Below are 18,843 nucleotides of genomic sequence, written 5' to 3'. Positions count from 1 at the left end.
CCTCTCATGACAGATCTCTGGTGGGGTCAGGTGTCAAAGTTGAGAATAGGGTCAGCTGTAACACAACATGCAAGAGAACTCTGCAAACTCTGTCTCTGTCTCTTTCTTTCTATCTCTATTACTTCCTCTTCCTCCACAAAAAAACACGCTCTACATGCACAAGGGTGATGAACTATTACGTGTTTAAAGGATAAGGCTAATCATTATTGTGTATTTTTCTAATGCTCAACAAACACCATGAAAAGACAAAATAACAATCGGTTACACGGCGATCAGACCATTAAGTTGGTGTGGCCGTCTTGCTTCATGTAGAAACTGATATACAATCCAGCTTGATTAATAGATCTGCACCTTATCAGATAAATACTTTGAGACTGGATTTTACGACTGAGGAAAGTTACTGCAGGGACTATAATCAGTTTTAACCTCCCTCTGAATGATTGTAAGGTAAAACAGTAGAAATACAGTGTTCAGAGTAAGTCTACCAAGGATATGCGTTTACACACATTTGATTGGCTAAAGCAGTTTTCTGTCGAATAATATCACATTGCACTGTGCAAAAAGCTGATCTACATTTTTGTTTGATGACCCTTGACGTAGCACTTTGTGATGGCACTCCCGTTGAGCCAATTCACTGGTCTCATTGAAATGAATGAGAGTTTTTTTTTCCACACTGTGCTATAGGTTTGAATAGTTTTTCCCCTTAATACTTTCTGACTTCCCTACCTTCCCTTTCTAAGCCCCAAGTTATATCTTGCAGGTCACAAATACCATATTGGTCTGAACATAAGACGACGCCCCCTTTTCCAACAACTGTTTATGGAGAAAAAAAGAAAAAAAAATCGTAAATCCCACATTTGTGCAGCCTGTCTATCAGTCACACACTCTCTCCCATCAGGCGTTTGGAAGCCATCAAAGTTATTTTCTCCTGCAGTTAGTATTTTTCAGTCTGTCTGACTGTTTGAGCTCCTCAACATCTGTGACAGCAGTAATTCTTGGCTGCTTTGCAGATGATTCGGACCCCGGTCCGTTTCTGCAGCACAGACGTCGGGAAACGCCTTTGATGCATTTTCACTTGTTATGAATTTACTCTGCATCAGAAAAACGTGTTAGACGAGCCTTCGAAAGCTCCTGCAGGATTAAACTGAGCTAACAAAACACCTTTTTTTGTAAATGTAAGTGAATGCACTTGATAGCCTAGCAACATTAAAGCTACAAACAACCCATAATGCAACACTCTCTGTAGAGCTGGTGTTACAGCTCCATTCAAAAAGGATCTCTGATTTTGTAAATGTCCTTGAATATCACACAACCCCCACTTTTTCAAATGTTATTCCCAGAATAAAATATTGTCTTATATTTGGGCCAATATGGTATATAGTTTAATTTATGAGAAACACCTGGAGGGGCTGTATAGTTTTTTAGCAAAAGTTACTCAAACAGGAACTAACACTGCATTTAGACACAGATTAATCATTTAGTGCTCTAGTGAGCATTTATGACACCAGGTCGGTGTTTGTGGGATTGACTCAAAATAAACTACAGTGCCCCTGTTCATGATAAAGATGTCACCCAGTATGACAGTGTGCCTCTTTGGATTTTAGTAGTTTTTAGAACAACAATCGAAGTCCATGGCACAAAAAATAGGTTACAGGCAATACTTAAAATATAGAATATTGCCAGACTTATCTATTAGAAGTTATGTATGCAGCCATGGAAACAGAGGAGCTGAGAGCAGCGTTGATGACGATAAAAACACGACACACCAAAGGAATTTAACGACATACTCTATGTACTCTATGCAGTTCTCTCACATACACAGGGACTCACAGTCACACGCCAAAATGAATGAACACATATAGAAACACACGAACAAAACCACATCACTCAAACCTCCACACCACTGAACACAAGTGGAGGGCAAAAAACAGAGAGAGAGTGAGAGAGGGAAAAAATGATGAAGTCGGACTTGAACATCAAACAATAAACAGTCCATTAAGTCTGTGGGTGGAAGGGTTTGGGAGTGGGGGGGTGGGAAGGCAGATATTGGGGAGGGGGGGTGAGAGGGGGGGGGGCAGAGGAATGATGGGAGTTTATTTAAAGCATGGTGACCCCGTGGCCGAAGGCTGCCTCAGTGCAGGGATGAATAAAACTTTAATGGCTCATAAAACACAGCGACCCCTTCTCCGAGCCCAGCTTCACAGCATTTATTCCTGCTGGGTCGGCCAATCAGATCGCTTGAATCTCCAAATACAGGGAGGGAGAGAGAGAGAGAGAGAGTGGGACAGAGAGGAGAAATAGGAGAAGAGTTAAAGGAATAATTAAACAGTTTGGGAAATGTGCTTATTAGCTTTGTTTTTTGAGTGTGAGTTGAGAAGATATCAATCTTATATATGTGCAGAGTATGAAACCGGGGTCAAGAAAAATTATTATGCTGTAACTCATTCGTTTAACAGTTAACTATTGATGTATCACAGGTTGCCAAACACAGTCGGTCAGCACAGGTTTTTGATTTGGTCCGTGCAGGCATAAAGATACAAAGTCTGGCAAACTCACTGTGTAACCCTGTCTGCTAGAATTTAATTCATGTATAACAAATCTGCAACAGTTAACCTATTTTGTTAGAAACATAATGCTGTCCAGATTCCATATTTCTAATAAGGAAATGTTGATACTGAACATATCTTCTAAATGTTCTGTGACAACTTATTTTATTTGTTTTCTTATGATATCCACTCTTGCAATAAAAAAAACATGTTCATAGATTAAACTTTCTATGGTTCTATCCTCCAATTTCTGTTTTATTCATGTGTTTGTCCATCCTTGTTACTTTCCTTTTGATTTGATTTAACTGTAATCAGAGCATTGCTGTAAAAGCCAGTATAAATAAGGGTTAAATGTAAATAAAAATGTGTTAGGCACTCACTGTGTTTATGTTAAGCACTTGGATAAGGTTAGGGAAAGATCATGGTCATAGTTAAATATTGAAAAAGTCAAAAGGGACTTGATAGGACGGGTTTATTTTTAAAACATGTAAACAAAACCACGACCTTCCTCTAACCTTAAAGTGTTTTTGTTGTCTAAATCTAACCACACACATGACCCTGGTCTCCTGCATTTATCACCAAAATGTACTGTAACTGGTAAACCTAATTAGTATATAAGCATAATTTCTTGGAAACAAGATTGCACTGTGATAATAAGACTTCAGGATGCTGCACAGAGTCACTACACCCAGCCGCTGTTCGCCGAGAAATAGTTCCACCAGGATATTCCCTGTGAAACCACAAATTGTATGGCATTAACAAACGAGATACGTGTTGGTGGGTGAGTTTTTGAACTTCGGAGATCTGTTTTCCTTAGGCATAAAGACTGGAATCTTTATGCTAAGCTAGGTTAACGAGTCCCTGACGACTCCAGCTCCGTACTTAACGTATACACTTGAGATTGATATCTATTTTCTGATCTCACTCTTTGAAACAAAGCGAATAAGCATAACTCCCCAAATCTATTGATTTAATTTAAAGTGTACAAGACAAAGAAAGGTGCAGAAAGGTACTGACAGAAAGAATCAAATTTAGAAGCAAAAGGAGAAAAAGGGATAGAAGTTGATGATAAAAGAGGAATATTCAAGTCAAGTCATGGCAGTGGAGATAGAAAAAGAGAGATGGAGCGAAAGAGAGAGTCGGGTGTAAAGTGAGAGAGAGAAAGAGACTGTGATATTTATCCTGGTAAGGTTTCACACAGATATGTAAATCATACAAACACACAACCTCTCAACCTTTTTAGCACAACACTGTGAAGGTACAAACTATCACCAGTGGTTTAATCAAACCCGTGTGAACTGTACTTATTGCCAAGCACCATTTGCCTCTCTGGAAACAGGCCTGTGACAGTCTGAAGCTGAGGTGTCAATCCATGCCGCCATCACCCCGAGGTGCTGGGATCTGTAAACAAGCAGCTGTCACCTTATTTAACACTCAGCCATTTTCTTACCCACCTCCCCACTCAATCTATGATGTTTGTCTGAACTCCAGGAGTCATTTTGTTGATGTGTTTAAAGTGTTGTAATTTGCATTTTTAGTAGCCACTTTCCTCAGCATTGCTTTGTCTAATTATACTACAATTAGTGTATATCCTACATTTCCCAGAATATCTTTTGTCAAATCACAAAGAGGTCCAACTTCACACCAGTAAGTAACAATCACAGTTGCTTTGCCTTCTCTATTAAAAAATAATAAATGCATTGAAAATTGCAACTTTATCAAGATAAGTTGCTGATAAAATGTTTGCAATCTGCTGTCGTCCATGTAGGAAAGTGAGAGGAAAAGTCAAGAAGTATAAAAGACATCCAAAAACAGATAACTAGTGCAAAAATGGACGGGAAATGGAGTATAAATGACGAAAAACACAACATGTGATGTGCATGTTTTTGTGAGTTCATGGCGAACTATTTTTTAACAAACATCTTTGTTATCAAAGATGTGTATTCCCATCTGTGACTGTATCAGCCAAAACATTTGATGTGTGTGTGTTACAGTCTGTGAACCTCTCTACCCCTCTCTCCCCTCCTCGTTCAGCCCAGCGGGTGTCATTTTCAGGTCATGAGACTGTAAATATACCCAGTTAGACCCCAGAGTCATAAATTTAGAGTGAACAGCCTGAACTCCTACGTGGACAGATAGCATGAGACAGACATGATATGGCTGCTGGAATAAATAACAACAGCACATATTCACAGCTTACATAAAAGACGGTAATAGATATCACATTTACACACCTACAGAAACATGACCAAGATCATACACACACATACAATAACTATACAACAATAAGAAACAGTTTTATTGACACTACAACTAGAGCAGACATACCACTACTGCAGTACGGATACTAATATAAGTGCAACAAACACTGTAACTTCAATTCAATTGAATTCAATACAATTAAATGTCCATTATTTAAAAGTCCAGTGTGTAAGATTTAGTGGCATCTAGTGGAATGGATTTGAATATAATATTCATGCAGGTATGTACAAGTATGTTTTAATTAGTGCATAAACACTTTAATATAAGTAGTGTATTTTCGTTAGCTTAGAATGAGCCCTTTATATCTACGTACGGAGTGGGTCTCCTTCCACGGAGGCTGCCATGTTGCACCGGCATGTTTCTACAGTAGCCCAAAAGGGACAAACCACACTTGAGAGAGAGCCTTTCGCATTTTCAGTTGGGGGGTGGGGGTTATTGATTTGATTGCAATCTGAAATCTCACCACTAGGTGCCACTAAATCTTATACACTGGTCCTTTAAATGAAAGTTAAACAATTTTATCAAATGTTTGACAAAATTATCATTACTCGAGGTCCACTTATGCTTTTGATACTGATCTCTCAAGAAAAATGACACAATATGTCGTAATGTCAGTCGGGAAAAAATGACCTATCGTTGCGTTTAAGTGACAGATGCCATCTAGTGGTCGTAGTAATTACGGCCCAGAGCAGTTCAGCTGAAGTACATATACACAATATGTTGATTATTTTCCTCATTCCTCTAACCTTAACCCCCGTGGTTATTATCTTAGCCATGATGGCAAAGGTCACCTAACTTTAAGGGAGTAGTAACTTTAACCCTCGCCACGTTTCTTTAACCTTAACAAAGTGATCATTTTAACCCAAACCATGATCTTTCCCTTAACCTAATCAAGTGGTTTTGTGGCTAAACCTAACCAGACCTTAACCACAGCGTTGTCACATCATAAAACATCATTATTTTTTAACAGTGATTTATAACAGTTTTGGAAGACAAATGATGTCCTGAAGATTACTGCCGACAGGGGCACAGATTAGAAAGCGCTCTTATGTGTTGTTCTGGAGTCACATGGTCAAATGACCTATTTGGTCGTTTAATTTGGAGTACTTGTTTATTAAAGATAAGTAAAATGACATTTTCAATAGTGCCACCCCAATTTCTACAACAAACATCAATACTACCACTACTTGTAGAAATACTACAACAAATGCTTTGACCCCCACCACCATTATGCCTGCCATTAATGCCTCACTTTACTCCACTACTGATACAATTCATGCTACTTCTGCAGATATTACAACCTCTATTTATATTACTATTACCGGTGTTACTACTGTACCATGACAACTGCTACTAATAATTACATTAGTACAAGCATCACTGCAACACTCCAGGCAATAAACGAAAACATCTCTTGGCTATAGGCTGCATGATCTTACATCCTCATTATAAGCTGCATGATCAAAACACAGTCAAACAGGACTGACAAGCATGCCAAACCATGAACATGTCAGTGTGATGGAGGAAAAGAGTGGAATTCTGGGATAAATCTGTTTACAGAATTTCTGATCATACAGGAAGAAAGCTCTACAGCTGTATTGCAGTTCTGCTGAGTTTCAGCAGGTTGTTATTATTAGAGATATCCACAATATATTATATATATATATGTCACAACAATGTGCATAATGTCTTGTCAATACTTTGAAGTCAAGTTTCCCTTATTGTCATCAAGACAAGTTCCAATATGTTATCTCTTCTTGCCATTTCTGAATGCTTCTTTATTACCCCAGTCATTATAAACACAGATCAGATAAATTGACAAGACATTTCCGCTAAAGATAACAAATACACCTGGTGGCTGAATATTGATGTTCACTCACACACAGTGGCTAAATGTTGATGATCATGTTTATGGAAAGTCTTAGAATAAAAGGTACCTGCCAAAGCTTGTCATTAATGCCAGGTGTCAAGCAATATAAAGAAAACTGTTAAATTTTAAACATAGCTTTAAAATCACACATCTCTCATTCTCACACTTTTCAAAGATATTTTACAACCCAGAAGGTATTTCTGCTTCGCTTCAAGGCAACCTGCTTCTTAAAAAATATTTCTTATCCTTCTTGTAAAAGTCTTCGTTTTTTTTCTCCCGGCATGTGTCTCGAGGGCAAATTGTAGAAGCATGAAAAGGTTAAGAATGCTTTGTCACAATTATAAATATTTATTGAATAGACTCAGACTCAGAGAAGATGTTTGGCAGTTTTGAGGGTAACCGAGGCACACACAGTGTACTGTATTAAACCATAGTTTCCAAAGTTCTTTGTCGACACAAGCATGCAAAAAGAGAAAAGACAAAAACGGCTGTCTTTTGCATGTATTTTTTGCCGTAAATGAACTATGTGGCAACAACCAAGAGGTTATAAGTTTGACCGAGCGAACTGATGAGTTTGTGTCTTTCTCACCAGTCATCAAGGAAGAAATGGCTGCTCTCGGCTACTTGTTTATCTAGTTCCTTATATCCTTTGGTTTTTGTTGTTTTTATTTATTTTTTTTACTAAATCCTGATTACATTAGCTTTGAGGCAGTGACTTCAGATTTAATGATTTATTTGTTAATATCGATAACACTCAACACAACACAAAAACCTTTTTGCTCAGCCTGAAAGGTAGAATTTCAATTTGGACACACTGTAAGATCTCATTATCTGGTGATACATATCTAAATAATAAAGAATGTGAGTTGGAAACAGTTGTGTGTTACACGTTGAGACAGAAACTTTGAAAAGCAATGGTACAGTACATCACACTCATAACTTTTTTAGTAGGTAAGCATTCTTCTAGTTAATTTGATTATATCCCTAAAGACAGTTTTAACTGTTGTACATCAAGAGCCAATGTATTCATGCATGAAGCCCGGGTAAATGATGGAAAATATTATGCATTGAGGGTAAAGTAGTCCAAAATCATCACAACTCCAACTGCAAACGTATTCACATTTCTTAATTTGTGAATTATCACAAAGTTACCGAGATGAAGTTCAGAGTCTTGGAGGCTACATACAGTCTAAAATGTAGCATCGTGAGAGTTCAAGAGTGCAGAATTTGTGAGGTATGCACCACTACGGTATACTAGCCAGCTGCCTAGTGTGAACATGTGCAACTGCTGAAGAATAGCATGTGTGTTTTAAAATTCCCCCCCCCAAAAAATAAACGTGAAATAAATCTCCATGGCTAAAGTACAGTCAATACAATCTGCTTTACTGTTACATTAATGTCAACTTCTGTTCAGAGAGTCAGCTAAAGACTCCAGTCGTCCACATTTAATTATAATGAAGGGGTTCAACTTGACCCCACCAGCGTTAGTCACTGTACATTGAAGTTCCCATTACTAAATTACACAAAATAATTCATAATGTCATTTATAATGGCAACTCTCTGGATCAAAGGTGTGAAAGTGGAATACAATATGAATGTATTTGATTTTCAACACCCTGGCAACGGTTAAGACAAAATATCTGAAGACTAAATCTAAACTTTACATCATCTCCTGATATCAGAGGGCATTTAACTTGAACTGCATTACATTTGCATTATTCCATCTGTGATCTCTGAGGTGGTAAATGTTTTTCCAGGCATTAACGCGTCATCAAAGTGTCCGAAATCCTAGTGGGTTTGATCCTCTGGATCTCTGGAGGTTCCGCGGACACAAAGTCTACAATTATCTCTCTGTTATGTCAAGTGCGCTTGAGCCAAAAATTGCTTGCCTTGGATTGTTCAGAGCTATCAGGTTCCCATGTGAAAACACAGGGACTATGACATCACTGCGTCACTTAGCTAGCTAGCTACCTCACACACACCAAAAACACACATGTACACACACACACACACACTAATCCTTGGTCTTAAGGATGTGAGGCCTACATAGACCGTTTGTCTGCCTCACTCTCCACTGACTTCAATTATTGAACTAACCAGGGGGTTTGGGGAAATGCAGTACCCTTGAAATGTGTCACCATAATGGCGCCAGAACAATCAAAATGTGTCATGAGAATATACTTCAGTTTTTCATGAGGGAAAGATTTTGATGTTCTTTGATGAAACCAACTACTGACAAATACTTTTGTTCTGGACTGAGTTTTGCGAAAAAAAGATGTGACCTCTGCACAGCTGTAGATTTTTCTTTTACTCTCCATACTAACCACATACAATACAGAGGAAAGACACTCCATAAAATGATTAGTTTGCTACAAACAAAAACTTTTGTGTTTGTTAGTATATAAACAGTATCATTGAATTAAATCAGTGTCTGAGGTTTTAACTGACCAACATACAGTATTTGTATTGAAGACGCCAATAACTGATATTTTGTATCAATTTTAACCATCTTTAAATTAAACCATTTTTAAGCCCAAAACATTTGCTACTGCTACAGCTAATACTATTAATTTCTTTTGAAACAAGTAGAAAATTGAAAGAATTCAATGCTACAGTACATTAAACTGAACAGATCAATTTGAAGAAATGTTCACTGGGATTGTACAGTACCAGTCAAAAGTTTGTCTGTTGAATGAGAAAGTGTGTCCAAACTATTGACTGGTACTGAATGTCCCCATGTACCAAAAAAGTTGTTGCGGTTCACACTGGTTACAATTAACGTTTACAGGAAAAATGTGTAAAATCCAACCTCTACCTGATAGTTACTTCAAACAATGGATTCATTAAGCTTTACCTTACCATTCAGTAATTAACATATATCTTTAAAATCATAACATCAGCCTAACATGTCAGTCTCGGTGAAAATTAAACATCTCAATCACAGCGAAACAAGGAACAAAATAACTGAAAAACACTAAAAACCCCAGAACAACTGAACTGAATGTAGTGAAAGTTCTTAAGGTGTCCTGAATGAAAGATGATGGCTTTTATACAAAAATCATTATTCTCTAAATTATAATTGGGACATTTTTATCACAGAACAGCCCTCCTGTGTCAGTGTAGGTCTCATCTATCGGCCTGCTGTTACTTTTATTAACAGCTTCATTTCATTACACAAAGTGGAATAATACCATCTAGGTTTAAGTTTGACTTCTAAGTATGACTTTAATTATTACAATCATCAATTATGCTGTTCATTAAAATCTGACATACCAACAATGTGTGAGATGTAACAGTAAACAGAGTTCAATAAATTTGTGTGTTATCTATTGTATTCCTTTATCTATAGAAAGGTTTAATAGAAAAAGAAAAATCAATCCCACACACTTGTTTAGATGATCCCAGTACATTTAGTTTCTAATTTTTCCTACATCTCAACAACACTGGAAAATTTCTAGGGGTGTCATATATTTAAAATAATACTGACATGACCTTGTGTAAAACTAAAGAGGAAGCTAAACCAATGTTCTATCAAACCATAATTCATGATCTTACAGAGGTCATTATTCATTCCCTCTTCATCTTAACACTGACAGTTTCCCTACTCTTTAACTGCCACCATCAACCGCAATGTAATAACACCCACTTTCATAAAAAGCACACACACAGTAATAAATTACTAAGCAAATGCAAATAACACATTAAACTATACTGCATGAAGTTCTATCACTATCATTGGAAATTTGTCTTGTTAATGCTGCCGGTCAGTGTTTGTATCCTGCTTTAAACATACAACGCCAACTTCCTACTTGTTCACTCATTGTCAGCCTAGAAACATCATCGTGAAATACCTAAAAAAAACTTACTGTGACAAACAATAATGGCAGATGCATGTCAAGCTTGTTCAAGTTTACAATCATGAGTGTCACTTCGGATAAAACTTGAACATGTCTGATTTCATGATGAGCTCGTGAAGTAGCTCTAGAGTCAATGAGACTGATCTAGATGGTTTAAACGGGAGAGATAAATTACTCTTCAGAAGTTGTTTTATAACACAACTTTATTCGTACAATATAGATTGACGAGTGACCCTTCTCTGCAAAGGAAGTTCTGCTTATTCCAATCATGAACTTAAAGGTCCAATGCGAAGAATTCAGTGGCATCTAGCGGTGAGGTTGCAGAATAGCCCCCCCCCCTTCCAAGCATGTAGGAGAAACTACAGTGGCTGCGAAAAATGCAAAAGGCCCTCTCTGTTTGGTTTGTCCATCCTGGGCTACTGTAGAATTATGGCTGTACAACATGGTGGCCTCCATGGAAGAGGACCCACTCCCTATGCAGATGTAAAGGGCTCATACTAAGGTAACGAAAAAAACAATAATTCTTATTTTCATGGGATTATACACTAATTAAAACAAACTTATGAACATTATATTCCATTTCTGCCCAGTCCATTCTGCTAAATACCACTAAATTCTACGTACTGCACCTTTAAGGAATAAAATAACTCAGTTTAAGTGTTTCTTACTTATCTTACTATCTATCTACATACTGTATGAGACGTGAACACTGTCATTTTTTTCTTAATTGTGCTTATTTGGCACAATTTCAATAGTTTTATGGTTCAATCATCACAGCATCACTGTGCTGTATGTTTCTTAGACAAAACAGGTTAAACTACTGCCACTTCATTAGAAACATTAAGTTTTTATTAGAAGTACTCTAATTTAAGTTGAGTTAAACTTTCTCTAAGCTGAGCTGACTAATTGAATACACAGTGGATTTTCAGCAGTGGGTCCTGGGCTGGTTTGGCAACGTGATACTTTGAATGTGATCTTTAACTTTAACAACACACTGGCTTACGTTCGCTCACACATACACACTCGTTGTCTGTCTATTGGCTTTGATAAAAAGGCTTGGAGGTGGGGAAGAAGGGGTAGCGGAGTGTGTCAGCTCCTGGAGTAGACTCACTGTGCTCCGAGATGCACTGGGCCATTACACCTGACCTCTGACCCCAGCAGGCACCCTGAGGTGAAATGACGTGGGCCTGGTCTCACTCAGCTGGAACCAAAAAGAGGAGGAAGGCACAGGGTGACTGTGTGTGTGTGTGTGTGTGTGTGTGTGTGTATGTTATTAGTAGGCACGTATATGTATATGTGGTTTAGTGTGTTCAGACATGCACTGATGTGTGAGTAGTGTTCATGCATCCCACCCTTCACATACGCAGCCACACCAGCAGCCCAGACACAGAGCTGCAGGCCTGTCTTGTGGCTATGCAGATGTGATGGGGGTGTAAAATATAAATTTTAATCACAGCCACCTCCCTCGAATTACCATCCAGTGACCCTGACGAGGATCTGTCTGCAGTTGGGATGGAGCCCACGAATGACAGTGTACACATACAAAAACTATGACTGTCTTTTTTGCATGACTTCACACATAAACATATTACAATATAACAGAATACAAAACCCTAGTCTGATTTGGTTGTTTTTGTGCACAGTGAGTTGCAATATCATGAAGGTTTTATACATTTAAGCATGGAGACCTCAGTAAATCTCATAAAAGGTATAATGTACCCAAGAAATTTTAAGACTATAAAAATTAAGCTGTTGTGAATGTAGCTTTCATTATGAGCCTATTTTGATGTTTAATGAAGAGGTTTTCTCACAGTAGGTTTCTGTGGATAACAGGCCAAATTTGTTCATTTTTAATGTCAGTTGAAATATTTCCAGCAGCTACAACTGAGTTTTTATTGCAGTTATGTAAAAGATCAACAGTAAATGTTGTTTTTTTCATTCTCCTAGAATCAAAGAGCATAGGCATCACAGATTCATCATTTTGAACCACCTGCAGAAGATGAGACGGGTACTCTATACACCACCAGAATGCACTGCAACCACAACAGAAGGACTTGTACTTTTTATTGACAGAAAGAATTCTTGTTCTGGTAATAATGAATACATAAAATCTGAATGAAACAAGTTTATGCCCTCACGCGAGTTTTACCAGTCAAGTTCTTCCAGTTATAGATGGTTAAAGGTAGGGTTAGGGCTCTGGTAAGAGTCAGGCCAGGTGCTCACCAGACAACCGGAGAGCTGATTTAGCTGTAGGGTCACTACGGACCCTCATTTCCTCACACCTGCTGTGAAAGGGTCACCATGCCACTGTTTACTCGCTGTCCAATGTAACCAACGTTGCACGTAGGACATCCTGATTGTTGTCAGAAGAGAAGTTGTAATTTTTGTATGCAGTGTTGTTGTGTGAACAGATACAAATTGTAACTGAGTAATGCGGTGTGTCCACTGATAAAATAACCGTCAAGTCTGTCAAATGAAGATTGGATTTGTGCATAAAATAAGAAAACTTTCCTCCTGAGACTCATGGGAAAAAAAGTCTCTTGGGCATAGTCCACTAGAAAAACACCCCCAGAATGTATCGGACATTAGAGAATGAAAATACTGGACAAAGAAGATGCGAGGATGGATTCTTCCTTTGGATCTGTGCAAGTAAACCCGCCAACAAACTGTCAGATCACTCTGCAGTCACGCAGACACATTACCATAAACACACACACACACACACAGACACAACACTTCATTTTAGGGATTCCTAATTAGTGAGGAGTGTCTCCATCCTCTGGGTCCACATGCCAGTCACCCACGGTTGTGACGAGTCTGTCCGCATTAGCATGACCCTCCTCCTCCTCACTGTCCACTCCACTGCTCAACACACAAGCACTCAAGCATGGACACCCTGCTAATTATGGCTTAATGTGTGTGTATGTGTGTGTGTGTGTGTGTGTGGACATGTAGGAACACACACACACACACAATCAAAGGAACATGACTCGATGGCTGACACTAACAGTCTGCTAAGAATATAGAAAAAAATGCCATGTGCAAATGTTCTCAATTTATTACCATGGCTGGTCTGTTCTTGGCAGCAATTAAGGACAAAGGATTATAAAGTAATAACTGTGCTTGATATTGCTATTGTCTATTCAATTATATCATTTCATTTATAGCTATATATATATATATTCAAGCCTTTTTTGGTCCTTGTGGTCTTTTGAATTAAAAAAAACCCCAAAAAACAACATCCATTTACCTCTATTTGGATATGCATTTCTTTTTTTCATTGCTTTAACAATTACTTCTTTATTATGTGTTGACAGAATTGTATTATCGTTTTATAGAAAATTATTTGGACCTGATGTTTTTACTTTTTCATGTTAAGTTGTTTTACATGTTTGCATTGTTATATTTAACTCAGTAAACTAACTAACTAGTCAGACTAAATAGACTTTTTCAATCATTTCATTTAAATCGAGTAGTATGTTCAGCCATATACACAGGATATACTCACATGTTTGACTTACATTTTGAAATCAATTAAATTTATACCTCAAACTTTAAATGGTGTGTTCAAAACGTGGGGAATTTAAGTGAATCTCTCAGATTTGGGCTCAAAATAATTTTTAAAAAGCATAATCAGTTATACGGAGTAAACACAACTGATTACTGTAATCACCACCATAATACAGCCAAAATCTGACAACTGGGGTTGAAAGGATCATTATGAACTAATTGCCTTGTTTACCTCACATCTATTCTCCTTCAGAAGCATCGACGGGTCAAGACGGAATGAAAATACATCTAATGAGGGAAAAAATATTAATTAAACTATTCAATTGACAAAAAAAATGACATTTTTTTTACAAAAACATATACTATATATCGATAGAGGAAGTATTGACTCAAATAACACATTAGAACCACTTCCTTCTGAATTAATGAAGCCAAAAAGTTCGCCCGCTCACACACACACACACACATTTATAAACCTACACACTCATCATATCACTGCTGAAAGCCGCATATAGGGGGAAAGTTACAAAATAGGTGTTGACATTCATATGTAAATACGATCCAAGGCGAGCTTGCGTCCACAGGCGCCCACACGCTCCTTTGTTCGTCTCCAGTCAGATACACTCACCCAGAAACAATGAGGGGGAGAGGAGGAGGGGGGGGTTCGGGGTATGTGACCAATGCCAACCCACCCTCCTACCAAAGGGGGGTCACACCAGGAGGGTCAGAAGACAGTGAAGAGGGGTGAAAGGTCAGCAGCACAAGAGTGTGTTTGTGTATATGCGGTTCTAACTATTGTTTCCCACCAGTGTGTGTGTGCGCGTCTCATTTCCCAGTGCTTACATCACTCAGTAAGAGATCCCATTAGTGCTCCTTTAACCAAAATGCCAATAAAATTACCAACAATCAAAACTAAATTAGATAGTTATGCCCTAACTTAACTCTTAAATTTGTATACTAAGGGAATTATACAATCGGGGAAATCCAAGGGGAAATGGCAAGAGGATTACGGATTTGTAACTAAATGCAACATACAATAGCTTTTCTGTCTAATTCAATCGATGTAAAGGCGGGTTTAAGTGAGCAGGAATTTTCTCACATGGTGTAAATGGCCACGTTACCGCACGATTATGAAAGTCATTTGGAGAGGCTCTAAACATCTCCAAGCAATTTAGAAAATACTCAAGGACACATGAGGTAATCGCTTCAGGGTGCCAACTGGCTTCAACATGACAGTTGCGATTAAAAAGATTTCCAGATACCACACGTCCACACACACACAGAAAATATACACTTCCTGCACATGTACACGTATAGATTCATGCAAATAAACACACATGTGTGCGTATGACACATGCATACACACAACTTCCAACTTCTCTCACATCACTGGTCTGATCTGACCTCCCTTCCTCGCCGCACACATACGCTGGAGCTGATTCCTTTCACATAGCCACTATGACCAGCATAAACAAGAATGACAAGTTGAGATTAATGAAGGGCCCAGCAGTGACAGACCAATTTAATTGTCAACCATGATGGCTGTTGAACTCCACCAGTGTATTTATACAAGGTTACCGTAGTGCCTTAAAATGTTGCTAATTGATCATGACCAATAAGTAATTAGAAAAACTGATAGTGTGTCCTTCCTCCACACGTGTCAAAGGCACACACTGTGACAGGGGCACTGAGGAGGAGGGGCGAGCGAGCCTGAGAATAATGAGCAAGAGGAAAGAGATTTGAGATAATGTGTGATGTTTTATTGCTGGAGTTATATCAGCGAAGAAGCTTTATACTGTAGTCGCATAGGCAGCAGATAACACAGCGGTGACCAGTTTGTTCCTTTTTCATTTAGTTTCCAGTCGTTTTTTTTATTCCTGACTCACTGGAAACAAGTGATGTGATTTTAAATGTGTTTATCAGTGTCTGTGTTTGATTTGGAGAAGAATGTCTAAAAATAGCCTCCGTAGGAACACAGTCATACGATGTATACAGTACATGTGGGAGTATAATGTGCAAATTCTAAGCAGAAATTGTTTAAGAATATAAAGTGCTATGTGCAGCGAGCCATATACAAAATGGTTGGGTAAAGTGGAAAATTCGGAGGGTGTGGTCAGTCATCTTACTCCGCACCTTTTAAACAGCCGTACTGATCACAGTGGCACATGACATGGTGTATATAGCTCAGTAAATGGAGAGTACCGGCTTTTTGTAAGAAAACAATGTGGTTTTGCGGAGGGTTGAGAGTGGCAACATGTAGCATGCAGTATTAATGTACCATATAACTGCTGCACATAAATGCTTAATAGTTTGTTTTCTAAGAGGGAAAACTAAGTCTTAAAGTTGTCAAGACATAAAATAATTTCCAAACAATAAATTAAGATGTTTTAAATGCAAATGGCTTAGATGGATCTGTAGTCAGAACTAAACTTTTACTAGATGAAGGATAGTAAAAACAAATACACATGCATTATTGAGTCCAAGAATTGAGCTGGAGTTATAGCTGCAGATGACCTGCAACTTTCACCTGATGGACAGCGGATTAATGCAACGTAATGCAAAGAGCAGCTGCGATATTCACTCATTTTAAATTCAGAAATACTACAAACCTACAAACTTTTACTTCATAAAATCAAAATTTATGAAGTAAATGTACTACTAAAGGTTACAATAATAGAACAATTTGTATTTTAAGTTACAGGCTTCCAAAAATAATAAAACAGTTCTGCACAACACTGAAACCACGAAAACGGAGAACAAACTGCAGGGAAGTTATGACAAGAAAATGGCTTAGTGAGTGCATGGGTTTTGAATCTTATCTTATATACTGTGTCTTATATATTTCATACTCTGCTGGAAAGTAAAAGGATATATTAAGGATGCAACTTACACAAGTTTTACACACTGACAGACATAAATAGGCTACAGCATCCAATACCTCAACTTGAATATATGTTAAACCCATGCACATCTCTGATTGCCCTGTATCCTTTTTGTCTTCACACATTCAACCTAGGTTCAGTCACTTCTAAAAAAAAAAAAATCTCCTTCATCTACAGTCCTACCTCTCACTTGCTCTCCTTGCCAGCGCTGGTTCGGTCCCAGCCCAGTTCCCTGGAGCTTTTACTGGGTTATTCTAACCACTGAGAGCTGACAGTGGCCTTGGCTCCCTGGCTTGACTTCATGTCCTCCGCTGGCAGCCTAGGGCCTGGCTCACTGGGAAGGAATGTGTGAGAGAAAGACAGTGTAAATAAATACTGTAGGGTTTAACAGACAGCACAGCCAGAGGAGACCCCAGTGTTAGAAAAGGAATTTTAAAAAATTGACCTTGGCGCCTGGAGAACACACTGGAAATGGTTTTAGACACCTGTTTCATTTGTAAAATGGATATTACGCACCATTTGTACTTGATATAAATAAATTATCACACACATGCAGACAGATGGACACGGACACACACACACACAATCTAGCTATATCAGATCAATGGACAAAACTGAAATTAAATGTTAAATTACACCTGCACATGTGTGCATTACATTTGTAGAAAATAATATCAAACATATGCTGGAGCTCAGAGTCTGAGTATTCTGTCTTCTGATGAGAAATATTTAATTGAACCTGTACACAGACACAGGCTGATATATGGGTTGATTACGGGAACTATACTCAAGAACGCAATAATGAGGTTCTTTGTGCATTTATTTATTTTTTATTTTTTATTTTTTCACTTCCAAAACATCACAAGAAATGTGAAGGTTAGACAAATAAGTCCGATAACAGGTTAAAAAAAGCCACAGCTTTGTTTGACATGTAATTTCCGCATGAAACAAGACAGCAAGCTGTTGTGTGAATGTGATGTTTCAGTGTTGGAGAGGAGACGTACGGAGGTGAAAATGGAGACAGAAGAAAACAGAACGGCAAAACACTGGATTCCAAATGATCCGCGTAGTGTTTTTTTCTGGTTGTTTTTCCACTTTTTAATCAATTGTAACAATCAAGAAACAAAGTTGAGTCAAATTATGGTTCCTCTCAAAACTGTAGACATAACTGCCATTAATAATAAATAAATTCTAATCACTAGACCTAACATTGATAATAGCAATAAACAGTGCCTTGTTGCAGTCTGAATGAATGCTGTGACTAGTTGTAGCAGTCTCAACACTTTACTTTGACCACTTAATGACATCCAGTACTGCGAGCAAAACAAAACAATCCAAGTCCACTACAGCTACTCAGAGAAAGCTGAGTCACTGCCAAAAATTCATCAAGTGTCACCACCCCCATACTCAGTAACTGAGTTTTGGCTAATATATAAACATGAGACGTGAAATACAAAAAGTAATTGGCAACCAGGGAACTGTAACAATACCTTTTAACATAGCATTTTCACATTAAAATCACATATATTAGAGCTGAGATCGAACCAATATGTAAAACAGGAAGTAATAAATGACAAACACAAGTCATACTGCTTTGTTATTTTTTTTTCCCCCTGAGATTTAAGAGGAGGTTTTTGGCCCCGTGGACCTGACATAAAACAGGCAAAACATTTGCGAAGTATTAAGTGACACGTTATATTCACCTGTTTTTATTCTTATTTTCATTTTGTACATAAAAAAAAACCTGAGTGGAAATGCCAAAAAATGTTGCGAAAAAGTTTTTACACTTGGCTGAGGTGGAAAAGTTGTCATATCAATAAAAATGCGACAAAGTGCAATGGAAACAGACTTCGCAATCAACTCATGATGCACATGAGCAGCATGTGACTTTAACGTCCACTGAGGAGATGAAAAAA

General features: G+C 38.0%; 1 long non-coding RNA gene across 4 annotated transcripts in view; it reads right to left on the bottom strand.

Moving 5' to 3' along the window:
* LOC122997541 overlaps positions 1 to 18,843 on the bottom strand; it is a 66,939-nt gene that overhangs the window by 38,624 nt on the left and 9,472 nt on the right. For all 4 annotated transcript variants that reach the window (XR_006407231.1, XR_006407229.1, XR_006407230.1 and 1 more), the window contains one exon: positions 17,111 to 17,261. This is a non-coding gene — a long non-coding RNA (uncharacterized LOC122997541). The remainder of the gene's footprint in view (positions 1 to 17,110; positions 17,262 to 18,843) is intronic.

The sequence above is a fragment of the Thunnus albacares genome, chromosome 14 (assembly GCF_914725855.1).
Source record: "Thunnus albacares chromosome 14, fThuAlb1.1, whole genome shotgun sequence".
Classification (NCBI taxonomy): domain Eukaryota; kingdom Metazoa; phylum Chordata; class Actinopteri; order Scombriformes; family Scombridae; genus Thunnus; species Thunnus albacares.
The sequence above is the reverse complement of the archived record's forward strand: the minus strand, read 5'-3'. Positions and strand labels throughout refer to the sequence as shown.